We start from the raw sequence: 14,122 nt of genomic DNA on the forward strand, positions 1-14,122 counted from the left end.
CGCTTTGCATTGCACTTGGTGATGTAAGGCTTGGATGCAGCTGCTCAGCCAGGGAAACCCATTCCATGAGCTCTCTATGCACTGTTGTGCTAATCTGAAGGCCACATGAAGTTTGGAGGTCTTTAGTTTTTGACTCTGCAGACAGTTGGCGACTTCTGCGCACTGTGCACTTCATCATGCACTGACCCCGCTCTGTCATTTTACGTGGTCTACCACTTGGTGGCTGAGTTGCTGTTGTTCCCAGTGGCTTCCACTTTGTTATAATACCACTAACAGTTGACCGTGGAATATTTAGTAGCAAGGAAATGTCACGGATGGACTTGTTGCACAGGTGGCAACCTATCACGGTACCACGCTTGAGTTCACTGAGCACCTGAGAGCGACCCATTCTTTCACAAATGTTTGTAGAAGCAGTCTGCATGCCTAGGGGCTTGATTTTATACAGCTGTGGCCATGGAGTTGATTGGAACACCTGAATCCAATGATTTGGAGGGCTGGCCCAATACTTTTGGCAATATAGTGAATGTTCTAATGCTCTTCTCAAATAAGGTTGATCCTAGGGTCTCTGCATGGTCAGGGATAACAGACAATATGAACCTGTATTTGCACATATCTGTCTTCTGAAACAATTTCTAAGTGGCAAGTTCATCAAATTATGTCCATGGCTTATTCTTTAAACTCATTTGATGACTTTCAAATGGTATCCAGGAAACATCACAGCTATATAGTGTATGTGTACATGGGCCCTTACAAATGGGGCATCATCAAATAGAGAAGATGAATCTCCCTAAGGGGGGCACAGGCAGCAAAGAAACAACTAACAGTACAGATGGCCAAACCTCCTGCTGTGGCTACATTGTTTTCACAGTCCACCCGGGAGGCTGTCCAATTACCTGAAAAGTGGCTGCATCTGACTGGATGCAGCTGCTGTTTGGCTGACAATTTCCTGATCAACTCCTTCAGTTTTATCAATTTAAAGGGTGTTGAGTGGGGGGGGGGGAAGACAGGGCCACTCAGGAAGTACACTTTGGCCAGTTTTTCAGGACAGTATATAGCCAGCTTAAAGGATAAAGTCACCTTGTAGTAACATGTTACACATGTATTTAGGGCGTAACATGTTACTAAGCACCAATCCCCGCATCTCCCAATCCCCCACTTCCCCGTGACAGTGGGCAGAGGTTCCTCTCTCCACACCCACTGCCACATTTAAAAAACAGTGTGGGCTCAGTGGGAGCAAGATCTGGGTATTTCGATTGCGGCGGAGGATTGGCGTAAGGCCTGGGATACGGTGGCGAAATGTTCATTTAATACAGTCACTCTTGAGGCAGCCTAAAAAGTTCTACTTCGATGGTACTGGGTCCCGGCTCGGACTGCCCACTTTAATCCGACTGGCGGAGATAGGTGTTTCCGGAACTGTGGTCTGCGTGGGGACGTCTTGCACAGTTGGTGGTCGTGCCCACGATTGATCGGCTTCTGGTCTAGGGTTTTCGGTTTGCTTCAAACGCTATTTCATATTACGGTCCGTAGGGATACAAGGGTGGCCCTCCTGCATTGCCCAGTTTTGGGTCTGTCTAGGTCTCAACAGAAATTGGCATCCTACCTATTCATTTCGGCTAAACGTACTATAGCTCAAGCTTGGAGAACCCCTTCGGTAGCCTTCCAAGGGGTGAGGACTCGGATGAATGCTATGTTGTTCAATGAGCAGATGTCTAGCATTCTTCATGATTCTCATCCAAGATTCCTTAAGGTTTGGGAACCTTGGATACGCTATTCCTTGCCATCCCTACCTCCTACAAGTTATGGCCTCCTATAGTCCCTGCTGGTGTTAGCCCCAGATCCGTGATCCCTTTAATTTCCCTTCTTTCATGTTTTCTTTCCGATTCCCTTTTGTTTTCTTTTCTTGCTCTTTTCTTCTAATTTCTTTTCTGTTCCCTTTTTTTCTAATATAATGTTGGATTATTGCTGCTCTTTGGCTCGGCTGTTTGCCATCCCTTTTTGATGTCTTTGGACTTTTTTGTTATTTGACTATTACAAGGCAGCAGGATGTTCCTGTCTATATGCTATTATTCTGCTCTGCCCCTGCAAGGGCATATTTTGAGTTTGATATGTTCTTAAAAATCAAACCTTTCCTAATAAAAATATTGAAACAGAAAAAACAGTGTGGTTGTGTGGGGCTGAACCCACAGAAGCACATCATCCATTCACAGGAATCTGTGAATGAATGAACTACAAGTCCTGTTTGTCACTGCGGCAGACACCTTGAAAAAGGAGGGCACTTGTGAACGCTCTTGTAGTTAACTGATACTTCTTACAGCTGTCAAACAGAAAGCCTGTACAGAGGTACAGACAGAAAGCTGTAGGCAGGAGCCTGACATTGCACTTGCAATCTGCTGATTGTGGGTGCAATGGTCTGCAAGCTCCTGAGAGGAAAAAAAATAAATGCATATTTTTTACCTGCAAAATCATGTGCATTTTTAATTCTTTTTAAAGGTGAACTTAACCTTTAATTCTACCACGTTTGGCCTTCAGTGGCATTTGACAATCCTGAAGGACATGTGACGGTCCCTTCTGTCTTACAAGTTGTAGTTCAGTTCTGGTGACAGCAGCTTGCTGACCATATTCTGCCCTCTGCTAGACTATAGCCAGTGTTAGGGCCCTGAGTGTACACACTGCTTGCCTTCTGTCGCCAGGGATATGTCCAAATGCTCCTTGATGTCTGTTTAGTGAAGCAGACAGTAGACATAAGATGACATAACTGCTGGATTGTCCAACAAGTTGATCATATCTGTGGTTACTACAGGCTCCTGCCAACCAACAGCTCACTGATGTGGCAAGTTAGTAAACCTGTCTTGAGCACTATTTCTATCACCTGAGACAAGCCTGTCTGCATAGTTCACCTCCCCCCTTCCCCCTTCCATCAACATAAAAACTTGCTAGGTTGACAGACCTGACCTTGCAAATTTGTGGTTTGCTCTGTAACATTCAGAAGATTTTCTACCCTAAGGATGGTTGGATCATTTCTGCATCTTAAACCACCTTCTGTAGTCTATGAGCATCCTACCTTATTTTATTCCCAGAACATTGAGCTTGAAGGTCATGTAGGGTTGCCACCTCATCCCTTTAAAACCGAACACATTTTAACTACACAGGTTCTAAGGCTATTTTAATGCAGATAAGGCTCTAAGTGAGTTTAAATAACACCTTAATCCGCCGCAGACCCTGTGTAATTAATACGTGTTCGGTTTAAAAGGGATGAGGTGGCAACCCTTAAGTTGTCTACCCACAAATGAATAAGGTGACACCAATGTCTAGGTATTCAAAATATAATATATGAAAGATTCCGATGCTCACTGACCCCATTAGACACAAATATCTGCAAAGTGCCAAATAACATTTTCAGTATATATCTTTACATCTCTGTGACTGTTGAGTAGAACAATGAATACTGCTTGGGATATTCTACTACCAGAGGCCTTGAGAAACATGGAATGTCAGTCTTGCATAAAAGGAGCTCCAAAAAAAAAAAAAAAAAGTTATCACATAAAATGACAATTTTTATAACAATAAAGGATAGACCAAAATGTCAGCATTAAAAAATGTAGAGGTGCCCATAGGTGTGATATTTTTAGAAAACCCTCTTGTGTTTATGGGCACCTGCAGACACTGTGAGATCTCAGGCTGGAAATAGGGATCAGGCAGGGTAGAAAGGCCTGTTCAGTTACGGTACTATTGTTTTCTTCAAGATAAGCCGGCACCAGAGGTGTCTGCATTAGACTCTTCCTTCTCGCTTCATAGAATAAATATAAATGCTGACCCAAGCATTTATGTGTATATTAAGGCTGAACTGAAAAACATCTTCAGTTGGTTGTATCACGCCTGTACATAAGAATGTCCTGTGAAACATATGGTCAATTTTTAGCTGAATTCCAGCTAAAATATAAGAGTTGTGAAGGATAGAAACCTCGACATTTTACTTCTCTCAGTCTCCTTTGGGGAGATTCCCCCTCGCTTCCTGTCTTAGGAATGTCCTGTATGACAGTCTGTGATCTCGTGTCACTAGACAGGAAACCTAGATTCCTGAACATCCAACATAGGTTGTAGTGTAAGACACCAAGGCAGTTTGGGTGGCACACAGCCACCTACATACGATGTTGCTGTCAGTAACACATTCCTATGTATAATAAAGGTTTACAGACTGCTGCTGTGCCTGCCAGTGCCATCCAACCAGGGCGGACTGACCATTTGGAAAACTCGGGCACTGCCTGAGGGCCCGGGGTCAGTAGGGGGCCCCATGAGATGCCCCTGGTACCTTTTTCATAGGCTTTTTTGAGTTTGGGCAAAGACACAGGGGCCCCATGATCCCCTATTGCCCGTGGCCCCATGAGTTGTCAGTCCGCCCCTGCATCCAACACATTCCTCATTGTTGCTGCCACGGCACAGTTTGTACATTTTTGTTTGTGAAATATTGTGCTGCATAATTACAGTTCATTCATTGTAGTTTCATAGATGTTTCAGCCTCTCCAACCTCAGTTTCTACATGCCTTGTGTGCCTAAGGCCCCATTCACACTTGCAAATGAATCTATGTGAGACTGCATGCAGGAACCCTGCTGGGGGTTCCCAGAGATAAGCTGCGGGAGGAAGCCCCATTGAAAGCAATTGGAGGATGACAGCTCCCACAGCTAGTTGTAGAGTGTAAAAGATTAACACTGCACCAGGGCCAATCATTTGCAGGTAATCGTTGCTTGAGCAATTACAAGTCAGCAGCCGGCCATAATTAGCTATGTAAATTGTCAGCCCCCCCCATGGCTTTCAATGGAGCTGTGTTCTACAGCTAAAGGCCAGGAACCCCCACTTCTATGTAATCTCACATAGCCCCATTTGCAAGAGTGAATGGGGTCTAAGGCATATGATCTCAGTAGAGTGCCACTAAAGATGGCCATACACTGTAATGAGTGAAGGGCCACACACTGTTTAGGGTGAATGACAGAAATCCATCAATTCCCCCATAGATGCCAAACATGTGGATGGAGGAATCTATCCAGCTATTGTATTCAGCTGGCACCCTTGGCTTTCAGAATACCCAAACAGCAGCTACATCTGATTGAAAGTTTGTTCTATTTATTCTCGACTCCTTCGATTTTTAGATCAAAGGATGTTGGACCTGAAGGTTTAAAGAGCCAATCGAGGGCCAAATTACATCTGGTTTATCAGAAAATTTGCTCCATGTGTAGCTAGTATATCCTGGGCAATCAATTGGGATAGGAGGGGGAAGGCACAAAACAGCTTAGGGGGGCAGCAAGTATACACTATATTGCCAAAAGTTGCTTTCACTTTGTTATAATACCACTAACAGCTGACCATGGAATATTTAGTAGCAAGGATGGACTTATTGCACAGGTGGCAACCTATCACGGGACCACGCTTGAATTCACTGAGCTCCTGAGAGCGACCCATTCTTTCACAAATGTTTGTAGAAGCAGTCTGCATGCCTAGGTTCTTGATTTTATACAAGCTGAGAGCAACAGAAACTCAGCCGTGAAGTGGTAGGCCACGTAAAATGACAGAGCGGGGTCAGCGCATGCTGACGCACACAGTGCGCAGAAGTCGGCAAAGTCTGCAGAGTCAATAGCTAAAGACCTCCAAACTTCTTGTGGCCTACAGATTAGCACAACAACAGTGTGTAGAGAGCTTCATGGAATGGGTTTCCATGGCCGAGCAGCTGCATCCAAGCCTTACATCACCAAGTGCAATGCAAAGCATCGGATGCAGTGGTGTAAAGCACGCCACCACTGGACTCTGAGCAGTGGAGATGTGTTCTCTGGAGTGATGAATCACGCTTCTCTGTCTGGCAGTCAGATGGACGTGTCTGGGTTTGGCGGTTGCCTGGAGAACGGTACCTTGTCTAACTGCATTGTGCCAAGTGTAAAGTTTGGTGGAGGGAGGATTATGGTGTGGGGTTGTATTTCAGGGGTTTGGCTTGGCCCCTTAGTTCCAGTGAAGGGAACTCTTAAAGAGTCAGCATACCAAGACATTTTGGACAATTTCATGCCCCCAACTTGTGGGAACAGTTTGGGGATGGCCCCTTCCTGTTCCAACATGACTGTGCACCAGTGCACAAAGCAAGGTCTATAAAGATGTGGATGAGTGAGTTTGAGGTGGAGTCCTGACCTCAACCCGATAGAACACCTTTGGAACGAATTAGAGCAGAGACTGGAGTCAGGCCTTCTCGTCCGATGTCAGTGCCTGACCTCACAAATGCGCTTCTGGAAGAATGGTCAAACATTCCCATAGACACACTCCTAAACCTTGTGGACAGCCTTCCCAGAAGAGTTGAAACTGTTATAGCTGCAAAGGGCGGGCCAACTCAATATTGAACCCTACGGACTAAGACTGGGATGCCATTAAAGTTCATGTGCGTGCAAAGGCAGGCCGACCAATACTTTTGGCAATATAGTGTACGTCTTGTCCTGTAGACAGAAACATTTTCCCAACAGGGACACAGCAATTAAAATCTTACACTAACATATCTCTGTTCTATCTAAAACTAAAAATAGGCTGGGGTTGGGCTTTAAAGTAAAACTCTAGGTCAAACATATTACCAGTTTTTAATAGAATAGGTAAGCTTTATGTAGGGACCCTACCTAAAGTAGAAGTGTCATTAGTCCAAATTTAGTAGGCCGCTAGGCTCCGTAGTCAGCCTGAGCTCTGATTCTTATTGGTTCTGTGTTTGTTGAGTTTCCCCTAATTTCAGAATATTCTTTGCTTCTGCCTGTTGCAGGAGGGTGTTTCCCAGTAGATAGAGCAAGGAGAAACAATGTTGTGAATTATGAGTATTTATTTCTCTCCGACCAGTCACTAGAAGGTTTATTGCCTGTGATATAGGCCAGGAAGAAGATAAATATTTGGGGATCACCTTCTAAAAAATTTTTTTGGCATCCTGGGATCAAGGATTGTGCCCTGACTGTTGAAATGCTAGCCCACCAAGCCACCTGGGGTCTTTCTTTACCACCCAGGGGTAACATATGTTTTCCTATTGCTACATAATGTATGTCACCATAGGCAGTTGTATGGCATTTATTGCTGTATATGTGACTCTCACTCTCTGCCCTAATCTCAGTGGTTACCTGGATAGAAATGTGGGGTAGAATTCCAGCCTACCACTAACTAATCTTCAAAATTTCCACTCCCACCTCCTGCTACTTACAGTGGGGCAAAAAAGTATTTAGTCAGCCACCAATTGTGCAAGTTCTCCCACTTAAAAAGTTGAGAGAGGCCTGTAATTGGCATCATAGGTAGACCTCAACTATGAGAGACAAAATGAGAAAAAAAAGCCAGACAATCACATTTGCTGATTTGGAAAGAATGTATTTGCAAATTATGGTGGAAAATAAGTATTTGGTCAATATCAAAAGTTCATCTCAATACTTTGTTATATATCCTTTGTTGGCAATGACAGAGGTCAAACGTTTCCTGTAAGTCTTCACAAGGTTGGCACACACTGTTGCTGGTATGTTGGCCCATTCCTCCATGCAGATCTCCTCTAGAGCAGTGATGTTTTGGGGCTGTCGCTGGGCAACACGGACTTTCAACTCCCTCCAAAGGTTTTCTATGGGGTTGAGATCTGGAGACTGGCTAGGCCACTCCAGGACCTTGAAATGCTTCTTACGAAGCCACTCATTCATTGCCCGGGCGGTATGTTTGGGATCATTGTCATGTCGGAAGACCCAACCACATTTCATCTACAATGCCCTTGCTGATGGAAGGAGGTTTGCACTCAAAATCTCAGGATACATGGCCCCATTCATTCTGTCCTGTACATGGATCAGTCGTCCTGGTCCCTTTGCGGAGAAACAGCCCCAAAGCATGATGCTGCCACCCCCATGCTTCACAGTAGGTATGGTGTTCTTTGGATGCAACTCAGCATTCTCTCTCCTCCAAACACGACGAGTTGTGTTTCTACCAAACAGTTCTATTTTGGTTTCATCTGACGATATGACATTCTCCCAATCCTCTTCTGGATCACCCAAATGCTCTTTAGCAAACTTCAGACGGCCCCGGACATATACTGGCTTAAGCAGGGGGACACATCTGGCACTGCAGGATCTGAGTCCCTGGCGGCGTAGTGTGTTACTGATGGTATCCTTTGTTACGTTGGTCCCAGCTCTCTGCATGTCATTCACTAGGTCCCCCCCATGTGGTCCTGGGATTTTTGCTCACCGTTCTTGTGATCATTTTGACCCCACGGGGTGAGATCTTGCGTGGAGCCCCAGATCGAGGGAGATTATCAGTGGTCTTGTATGTCTTCCATTTTCTAATTATTGCTCCCATAGTTGATTTGTTCACACCAAGCTGCTTGCCTATTGCAGATTCAGTCTTCCCAGCCTGGTGCAGGTCTACAATTTTGTTTCTGGTGTCCTTCGACAGCTGTTTGGTCTTCACCATAGTGGAGTTTGGAGTGTGACTGTTTGAGGTTGTGGACAGGTGTCTTTTATACTGATAACAAGTTCAAACAGGTGCCATTGATACAGGTAATGAGTGCAGGACAGAGGAGCCTCTTAAAAAAGAAGGTACAGGTCTGTGAGAGCATGAAATCTTGCTTGTTTGTAGGTGACCAAATACTTATTTTCCACCATAATTTGCAAATAAATTCTTTCCAAATCAGCCAATGTGATTGTCTGGATTTTTTTTCTCATTTTGTCTCTCATAGTTGAGGTCTACCTATGGTGCCAATTACAGGCCTCTCTCATCTTTTTAAGTGGGAGAACTTGCACAATTGGTGGCTGACTAAATACTTTTTTGCCCCACTGTATATTGCCTATCCTGTGTAAAAAAGATATGAACTGTATTTGTTTTTACCCCACTCTGGTCCGATCACGTGATCCACAGCTTCAGCTTCCCTGTGTTAGTGAGTGGACAGAGCACTGACAATAGCTGGGACATTGGAATCTATGAGTGAAGTCATGGCTCCTAGAATTCACAGCCGTTGTCCTGCACTCCTTCATCTCCCCTGCAGCTGCTGCTCAATAACATGAGGGAACATGTGTCCAGACCGGAGCAAACTAAAAATGGGTATGAATACACATCTTTTTTTAACACAAGTTAACCAGTATAGGTAGCAGGAAGTGGAGCGGGAACATTTTTAGGACTAGTTAGTGTTAATTCAGCCATAGACGGTTCAAATTTTGGTTCAGCAGGGACCGGCCGAGATGCATAACATGTATGGGCAGGCAGATTGTACCCAAGTTGATGGATCGATCAACTTGGGTACAAATAGTATGTCAGATTTTTCATGCAATTTTTGCCAGTGGCCATAGTCACTAACAATGATCACTGTGTTCTCCTAACAGGGACCCCTGTCGGGGAACACACGACACCGTGGGAGTGATTCCCCCATCAGCACTGACTATTGATAGGGGAATTGAGTGATTTTTGCAACACGTGCTTTCAAATAAGTAAATCACACCATCTATGGCTGACTTTACGCTGCCATTCTACTTCAAATTTCAGCAGTTGTCACCAGAAGGGAAAATCTATCAATGGGTACAACTATTTCCAATGACAAGGCTAAAGTTGGAATTTTTTCTGAATCTGGGATGATCTCTGCTCACTGTTGTGTCTGTGGGACTGGAAGTCCTAACTCATGCTCTAATTATACTGTAACTAGAAGAAAGTTTGGTCTGGACATCTTCAGAAAGCCTGTGTGACCCATACCTGACATCCAGGTAGCATGGAACCCCGATCCATCCAAGTCCTGCAAAACAGCTATAACTGGAAACAAAATAGATCCCTACAAGCTGAGATCACAGATAAAAGAAACTTGGAAGCAACAAGTAATTAGAGAATGAACATTTCTATGTAGAACATCATTAAGTGTCACCTCCATGTGACTGATTCATCAAACCATGGAGAGTGTGAGACAAATGGAGAGTAATGAGACCATGTGTGGCCTTATCTGCCATCAGTGTTTGTGGCCAGTTTGTGCCTCCTGGGGGGCAGCTTTCAAAGACCTGTTATCCCAGCAGAGGTGAACAGCATTGTCCCAGTGCTTGCTCCTCAGGGTAGATAAGATCTGGATGCTCATTGAGGAAAGGGATATGGGAGAAGGTGCAGAATCTTTCTTGACCCCTGACTGACCTCGGCTAATACTTTGTACAAACAGGACAAATAGGGGAAACTGCAAAAATAAGCTAAAACAAAAACAATGATATTCCCCAGGAATTACCACTGAGGAAGCAAGTGTGTGAGCCATGGGGCCACAGATAAGAGAAGTGTCATGGTAATTGGAATTCACTGTGCAGTATCCAGCAGATTATATTATTTGTTTAGACTTCATAGATATGTCCCACAGATCTGCAGAACAAGGAACATGTCCTAGGGTTACAGTAAGGCTAGCCACGCACTGCTTGAATTCTGTCCAAATCCTGTGTGAATTGGCCAGCAATTTACTCCTCTGTTTCTTTGATTTTTTTAAGTCAAGGACTTTGGGCAGGAGGGGGCTAACAGGGCCACCTACTAAGTAGATTTCACTCGATTCACAAGGAACCTGTTGAGATTTAAAAAGTTTATGGGCAGCTAAATTATCGAAAAATTTTAACAAAAAAGGCAAAGTTTAAACTGAAGGTAGAGAAGAGAGACAGCAGCGCCACTCTAAGTGTAGACGGTTAAAATCAGGCAGATCGGCCTGATGAAGGAGTGAGCATGCTCCGAATGAGCGCCATCTTGAAAACCCAGTCCATGCGGTGACATCATCCCTGCGAGCCTCCCTGCACCCCTCTGCTACTCCCTGTCAGGGCAGGAGCTGAGGAACAAACAGGCAGGCCTAATAACAATGTAACGCACTGGCTGACGACAACCACCACCCACAGACTGAAGTCCCTCAGGGCGCGGAGTCTAAGTCCCAGGCTGCCCTTCACCAGGGCCCCTGATGCTGGGGATGGACTTGACACAGCCAGGAACCAGGTCGCGGCCCCCGAGACACCCCAGTTGCAGTAATGGCCGCCGCCAATGGCGTGTAGCTGGTGGAAAGGACAATAGAGTAGTCGGGCAACAACAGGGACAAAACGGTACAGGACAGCAGACGAGAATCACAGGTCACGAGCCGGGTTCAGCAACGTAGGGTCAGATCAAAGGAGAACACAAAGAATGGTCGAGTCACAAGCCGAGTCAGATTCCAGGAGAGTCACGAAAGTCAGAACAGAGCTGTAGCGACACAAAGACACAAGTGCAAAGAGCATGTGCGGACCACAGGCTTATATGTAATCAGCCACACCCCTCTGGGGGATGGACCTCAGAGACCTGAAGGCATAAAAGATTCCCACCATGCTCTGCAGAAATTCAAGATGGATGCCAGCACATGGAGTAACATAACCTGTGGGAAAAGGTAGGACCTTGACACTCCCCGAGCCCTGGACACCACCAGAGCGGCGGGAAAACACCCAAAGCGTGGCCAAAAGACCTGATGCTCCCACTGGACCTCCATTATTTGACATGCCTACCTGTTACCTATCTATGTGAGTGCAAGTTTACCATCAAATCTGCCAGATTTTAACCGTCTACACTTCTTTTCTCTACCTGCATTAGGAGTATCTACAAGCTCTTACAGCTGGCTGCCTTCTCAGTCCATACTATTACAAGCCCCCCACTACAGATGGACTTGGACACCACCTCCTCATGGACCTTCTACTAACCCCCATTGCTGAGGGTCCATCCCCAAACGCACACAGGGTAGATGCGTCTTAGCGCTCCCTCCCCCCACTCACCTCACCTTAAACTGAAGTTCACTGACTCACCGTGCAATAATGGTCTAATATTCTACATCACAAAAGAGCTATACCGGTTAAAGCAGATTTTTTGTTTATACAACCGCTTACCGGATGGTCTGCACATTTCTGATACTCACCCACCCAGAACATTCAGCGTTGTCCCACAGAGATCCTCTTGTCTTCTGCCAGCACTCTGTCCTGTGCCACCATGTTACTTGTGACATCACCAAAAGGCCCGCCAGCTCTTTCAGGTTCAGCTCACACATCTCCTGATGATGCGGTGCTAGGCACACACCCCATTATCATTTCTGAATGGAGGGCTATGCCTCCAGGGACATATTATTATTATTATTATACAGTATTTATAAAGCGCCAATAGTTCGCTCAGCGCTGTACATTACAAAGGGGGACAGAACATGTGACAGAACAATACCAATACAATGCAAAACATGAGGGGATCGAGGGCCCTGCTCTTTCAAGCTTACAATCTAGGATATTATTACAGGTACTTCTGTAGCACCATCACTTTACACAGTGTTTTACATATATATTGTACATTCACATCAGTCCCTAACCCTCAAGGAGTGTACAATCTAAGGTCCCTAACTCACATTTATACTCTAGGGCCAGTTTGGACAAGAGCCAATTAACCTACCAGCATGTTTTTGGAGTGTGGGAGGAAAGTGGAGTAAACCCACACAGACACAGGGAGAACATGCAAACTCCAGGCAGGTGGTGCCAGGGGCGGACTGACCATTTGGAAACTAGGGCACTGCCCGACGGCCTGGGTTCAGTAGGGAGCCCCATGAGATGCCCCTGGTACCTTTTTTCATAGGCTTTTTTGAGTTTGGGCAAGGACACAGGGGCCCCATGATCCCTTATTGCCCAGGGGCCCCATGAGTTGTCAGTCCGCCCCTGGGTGGTGCCATGGTTGGGATTTGAACTAACAGCCCTAGTGCTGCCCATCGGAAGTGCTAACCATTTAGCCACTGTGCTGCCCGTATGACATGCATATCCCGAGAGGCACAGCCAGCACTGTGCATGTCAGTTGTTTAAGTTGGTGACGTGCACAGGGAGCGCTACACTTAAAAAAAAAAAAAAAAGTAAATACACAAAAACACACCCAAAAAAACCCAAAACAGCGATATTTATGTAGCGGAGGAGAGAAGGGGTAGATTAGAGGGAAGTCTATTTAGAGGGTGAAGATCCACTTTAAGAAAAACCTACTGAAAATAGACATGGGGTATGGCCAGCTTAAGGTTTTTCTATGCATGAAGGTAAAAAACCTTCTGTGTGCAGCTGCTCCCCCAGCCCCCTCAATGCTTACCTGAGCACCTTTGCGATCCAGCGATGTACACAACAGCCTCGGCTGTCACGGGTCTCTGCCTCCTCATTGGCTGAGACAGCAAGTGGGAACCATTGGCTCTCCCTGCTGTCAATCACAGCCAGTCAGCCAATGAGAGGCCAAACCATTGCTCTGTGTGTGAATGGACAAGCGGAGCAGCGGCTTGGGAAAACACGCCTGCTCGGGTGCCCCCATAGCAATCAGAGGAGCCAGGAGAGCCAGCAGGGAGCCCAAGAAGAGGAGGATCCAGGCTGATCTGTGCAAATCTACTGCACACAGTAAAAAAAAAGAACCTTTAGTATCGCTTTAAGCCTGTATGTCTTGTCAGTTTGCCTCTTTGCCCCCTTATGGAGCTTTTGCAGTCCCACCTTGCTCATCCAGTCTTGGAAGAAAATCAATTGTAAAAACTGTTTTATATGTTCAAAATATGTGCTTGGTCAGCATATAGGTAAACATGCTTGGCAGCAGCTCAACACCCTACTCTGTTCTAGAGTTACTGTACGTAAATATATATGTAATAATCATGACAATAGGGATCATGGTAGCTTAAAGGAAAACTTAGCCTGAGAACAAAAATTGAATACATTGCAACTCGCCAGTCCTTAGATGTGGTTGCTATATTAGTTTTATTATTTAATTTCATCATTTTTCTTCAGTTTAATAAAGAAATGATACATAATTTTGTATATTAGTCTTTCATTTATTAATCATATGTTAGTCTTTCATCATTTTGAAATAGTTTTTAAGGCCTTGTGTACGTAGCTGATGGAGGCAAAAGCATCTCTATGAACCCCCCTTTAAATGCAGAATGCTTTAGTCATTAGCATGTCTGCTTTGCAGCACTGGGGTTCTTTGGTTCCTTGGACACAATCTGCATGGAATTTTCATGTTTTTTTCCTGTGCTTGCTTGGCTTTCCTCTGAGTACTCCGGTTTCTTCTTACACTCCAAAGACATGCTGGTAGGTTGACCGTCCCCCGTATGGTATTCTATTGAGCACAACCAAGGTGGCTGCC

This window comes from Staurois parvus, unplaced genomic scaffold (assembly GCF_062004578.1).
Source record: "Staurois parvus isolate SC_StPar_1 unplaced genomic scaffold, SC_StPar_1.0 ptg000340l, whole genome shotgun sequence".
In the NCBI taxonomy this organism is placed as follows: domain Eukaryota; kingdom Metazoa; phylum Chordata; class Amphibia; order Anura; family Ranidae; genus Staurois; species Staurois parvus.